The 5,273-nt window shown below is 47.6% G+C and overlaps 1 pseudogene; it reads right to left on the reverse strand.

The window, feature by feature from the left end:
* Positions 1-326: 326 nt before the first annotated feature.
* LOC125518207 lies at positions 327-1,686 on the reverse strand (annotated as a pseudogene).
* Between the last annotated feature and the right edge of the window lie 3,587 nt (positions 1,687-5,273).

Raw genomic sequence — 5,273 nt, forward strand, 5'->3', positions numbered from 1 at the left:
TACTTAACCTTAAAAAACTGAAAATTTACTTCTTAGATGATAGTGGAGAACTGGACATGCACATAACTTAAACTCCCATTTAAAACATCACTACGATTTGTTCAATATAGAACACCAATGGTTCAGCACACCAAGTCTGGATAAGCACGTATATCAAAACAGAAGACAGAATGCAGAGGCAATTGATCTGAATATATGGCAATTCCGCTGTTGATCTGATGAAAAAATTCAATGGAAAAGTTTGTTGCTTGCCTTGATGATGCATCTATAGTGAGTGTCGTAGCCAATGCGCTGCCACACACAACCTAAGATTCTTGTAGCTCCTACTAGGCCCAAGCCCACCTCATAGCAATTGGTCCAAAGATTACTGACACAACTACTAGTCCCCAGAAAGATTTCGCAATTTTCTGTATAGCTCCTCCCAGTTTAGTCCGCTTGATCCTGCCACCAGCCAACTTAGACATGAAGTAGGCAGGCCAATCCATCTCAAAGGGTATAGCACTCTGGACACTGCCGCGAAACCACTCGGTGACCATCTCCATTGCACCAGTTTGGATGTCTGCAATGTACACACAACCTTGATTGTCATTGTCCAGCAGTTTGCCACTCATCTCTCCGATACACATGCATCGCACAAGGTCGATCTTAATCTGCGTGGGTCGTTTAAGCTTGATCATGTTTGTGCGGTACCAGCGGTCCACGTTGTCATCCTCACTCTTATAGTCACCTTACATGTCCAGATCTCCAGCATGGTGAATTTCCTATACAAACGAAGTAACGATAGCATCCCGTCGTTGGTGACACTAAGCATTGGTTCACTATACAAGTTGAGGTCCATTTGGTTCGGCGTGATTGGGAGCCTTGTTAAGGACATGTGGGCAGTCTTAGCGCACACACTGAGCGTGTAAAAGCTTGACGTCCGCCTGAAAAGCCAGTGTGCCGCGCCTTGGCACACGACGGCGTTGGCCTGCTGGGGCGCCACATGCACGCCATGCTCTAGTGTGCCAAAGAACTGTCTAGGCGTGCTCCAGCTCCACTCAGCGGGCATGAACACATGGAGATTGTACCTGGGCTGACCTTCGTCGACACTGATGATTAGCACTTTGAACGAGACCGAGTAGATTGGCCATCGCCGTTTGTCAGAGCAGCAATCCAGATCGGTTAGGATGGTATACCCTACCATCGTGAATTTTCCATTGTACTTCAGCGGGGGGAGCTCGCGACCTACGCCCGCGAGCGGATCGCACAAAGCCAGACTGAAGCTTCCCTCGGTCGTCAATTCGTCATATTGTTGGGGTAGACGAGTTCGACGATGTGATTGAGAAGAAGGCCACGACGCGCGGTGAGCGGCACCGTGTGCAAGCGACCATCCTTGGGGAGGCCGCGGATGTAATGCCCGAGGAAGCGGTAGCGGTCTCCGAGCGGCGACCATGGCACCAGGGCGAACGATGGCGCGGGCGCAGAGATGATTCGTGCTGGTCGCTCTTCACGGGGCAGTGGTGTGACGAGGAAGCCGAGGAGGAAGGACGGGTGGAGCGCGCCCTCGGGCCAGCGGCTGAAGAGGAAAGAGGCGTTGGCGATGAGGTGGCGCCACCGCTTGCACGTCGCGGCGCAGCGGAAGAGGGCAGCGACGCCCGGCACGCGCACCAGGATCTCCACAACGATGTCGTCCGGCAGCGTCTCCATTGATCTTCGCTAGCTAGGGCCGGCGCGGCGTAACGAACTTGTTAGCGTCTTAGCGATGGATTGGGTTGGGTCTCGATCCGAGTTGTATGAACCTTTTCAACGCCCTAATCTTGTTAAGGACTGACGTGTAGGAAATACATAAGGGGGGCCGGCCGAAGTTTCGGCCGGTTCGCCGATTGTAAACGTTTCCCTTTGTCTTTTGTACATTTTTTTTTGAGAACTGTCTTACAAGCCGGTCGCTCAAGTTGCTCGCACTGCTTGCGCCGGAAGAGAATCATTGATCAAGTCAATAATACAAGCTATTCCAATGTTCAGTATGAGTTGCTTCCTTCTTTCTAAAAAGGTATGCAAAAGTTTGACATCTAGCATGGCTAAATTTTGGTGGAGTGGATCCCTTGATCGACGTGCGATGCATTGGTTGGCCTGGGATAAACTTGCATCTCCAAAAGCCCAAGGGGGTATGGGCTTCCGGGATTTGAAATTGTTTAACTTGGCGCTGCTCGGGAAACACGGGTGGAGATTCATTACAAATTCGGATTCGCTATGCGCCAGGGTTATAAAGGGCCGGTACTTTCCCGATGGGGAATTCTTGGAGGCCACGGTGCCGAAGACGGCCTCTGCTATTTGGCGCGCAATTGTCGCAGGCAGGAAGGCGCTTGATGTTGGTCTCATCAAGAGGGTTGGCGACGGGACTACTATCTCCACTTGGCATGATAAGTGGATCCCAGGTTTACATACTTTGTCCCCTATGATTGTACCAGGAGGGACGACGCTGGGAACTGTGGGCCAGCTAATTGATAGAGACAACTGGTCATGGCGTCAGGAACTAATTCGTGACGTGTTTGCTGCACCCGACGCGGATGCAATACTGAATATCCCACTACGCAGATGTGGCGGCGATGATTTTCTTGCTTGGGCCCATGAAAGAAGCGGCATCTATTCTGTCAAGTCGGCGTACCGTGCTCTTGTGACTCAAAAGGAGCGTCTGGCTCTCGAGGAAGGGACGGTTGCCGGATCCTCATAGACTGAAGAGGGGGTTATCAAGATCAATACCGATGCGGCTGTGAATTTGGACTTCAATAAGGTGGGAGCTGGAGGTGTTGCTCGTTCCAGCAAGGCCTTGTTGGGAGCTTGGAGTAAACCCTATATAGGGTTATCGGATCCGTTCATTGGAGATACCATGGCTTTGTGTGATGGAGTCATCTTTGCTAACTTGCATGGCTTCTCACATGTGATCGTGGAAACAGACTGCCTGGAGATAGTTAATCTCTGGAACACTCGTCATAACAGCCTTTCTGTTGTGGCTCCTTTACTTGTAGAAATTGGAGAGCTAGCTTCATCTTTTTCTTCTTTTGTTGTTCAACATGTAAACAGGGCAGCCAATGTACCGGCCCACCTTTGTGCTAAACATGCAAGCACATTGTTGGTCACCGAAAGTTGGACTGGCTCAAGACCTTCCTTCCTACTCACCAGCCTTTAGGCGGATGATGCTAGGAGTGCCTTTGTTGAATAAAAGCTCTCAGATTGAGATGCAAAAAAAAAAGTTGCTGGCACCCGTAGTGCCGTTTCTACATGGGCTTGTTCTTGTTTTTCTTCACTCTGGGCCTCAGACACGTGTTGGTCTCTGCTTTTTTTTTCTTGTCTAGCACTGTTGAAACCTGTGTTCGGCTTGTGGGGTTTTTTCTTCTATTTTTTCATTTCTGTTCCATATGGCGTGAGCTGATTTTCTATTTGCTAAAAAAGCTGACTTTTATTTTCACTTTTTTCTTGTTTCTTTTCTATTTACTGTGTGTTCTACTCCCTCCGTCCCATAATGTAAGACGTTTTTTGACAGCACACTAGTGCCAAAAGGTGTCTTACATTATGGGACAGAGGGAGTATTTTTTTTCCTTTTATCTTTTTTAACCTTTTCCTTTATAACAGTGTGATTCTTGCTAGCTTTCGTTTTGGGGATTTGCTAATTCTTTGTCGAATGAGAATTAGTCAAGTTTCAGTTGATTCGGTAGCCATAAGATCTTGACACAAAGATTCATGCAGTCCATCATTTTTCTCGTTTCTTGAAGTTGACGCACGGACGTGTTGTACGCAATGGATGGTAGTTCTTTTTTCTATGGGCGAGTGATCAATATGCCAGGCCTCTTTCGTGGCCTATGCTCTTTTGTCCTACTTTTCTATTGGGGCCGTGTGTAGTTGCGAGGGATCTACACGAGCCTTTTGCTCTAGTACAACTGGCCAGTTTTTCCAGAAGCATCTAAAATTTGTATTTTTTGTATTCCTTTTGTTTTTCTTGTCTGACGTTTCTATTTTAATTTTTATAGTTTTCTTGGTTTTTAGTTTCTGCCTTTTGTTTTAATTTTCCTCTGTTTTAAGGTAATATAGAATGATAATATATTTTTTATTTTAATTATTATGCATTACCATTTTTGTATTTCTGTTGCATCATTTTTTTATATTTTTTATTTTTTTAAAGTTATAATTGTAATTGTTCTTGTTGACTAAAGCATCGTGAACCAAGTTTTAAGTGTGGAAGAAGTATGAAAGTAGTGGATCATGCTATTCCTTCACCTTTTCCCTCTCTTCCTCCGGACATGGTTTTCCTCAGAGCCAGCAGGTCAAACTGGAGTGGGGGTGGGAATGTGATATCTACCCCGTGCGAATGCAACCTAGTGGTGTTTTTTGTCAAGGGAATTTGCATGCCTGCCACTAGGTGCGGAACTGTGAGTGTCCGCTTCGACTGTAACTTCTTGGTGTTTTGCTGGGGGATTTGGACTGGGGAGTTGCACGTCTGCCACTAGGCGTGCAACTTCAAGTGTCGTCACCAACAACAACGACATGTGTTGTTATTTTATGTGTGTGGGGGGGAGGGGGCAGTTGCATGTCTGCCACTAGGCACAAACTACAAGTGTTGCCCTCAAATACAATTACATGTCTTCAAGGCTACTTTAACTTCGTGGTGTTTTGTGGGCGAGGGGTAGTTGCATGTCTTCCAATAGGCATGCAACTGCATGTGTCGCCTTCGACTGGAACTGAACCTTATTTTGTCTCTGGGCGGCGGGAGGGGGCACTTGCATGTGTACAGTAGGCACGCAACTGCACGTGTAGTGCCCTGACTGAAACTGCAGTTGCATGTGTACACTAGACATGCAATTGCAAGCGCCAGCCTTGAATGTAACTACATGTCTTCTTGCATGACTGCAACTGAACTTTGTTTTGTACGAGGGCGGCGGGAGAGCGAGGAGCACTTGCATGTGCACACTAGACATGCAAATGCAAGTGTCGTCATGCCCCGACTACAACTGCGTGTCTTCCATAACGATCGTAACTAAACTTTGTTTTGTTGGAAGCAGGGGGAGTAATTGCATGTGTACACTAGGCATGCAACTGCAAGTGTCGTCCCCAACTGCAACTGCATGTCTTCCATCACGACCACAACTGAACTTTGTTTTGTTGGAGGGCGGCGGGAGAGGGGGAGCAGTTGCATGTGTACCCTAGGCATGCAAACAGCAAGTGTCGCCCCTGACTACAACTGCATGTCTTCCATCACGATCGCAACTCAACTTTGTTTTGTCAAAGGGCAGTGGGAGAGG

This window comes from Triticum urartu, chromosome 7 (genome assembly GCF_003073215.2).
Source record: "Triticum urartu cultivar G1812 chromosome 7, Tu2.1, whole genome shotgun sequence".
Taxonomy (NCBI): domain Eukaryota; kingdom Viridiplantae; phylum Streptophyta; class Magnoliopsida; order Poales; family Poaceae; genus Triticum; species Triticum urartu.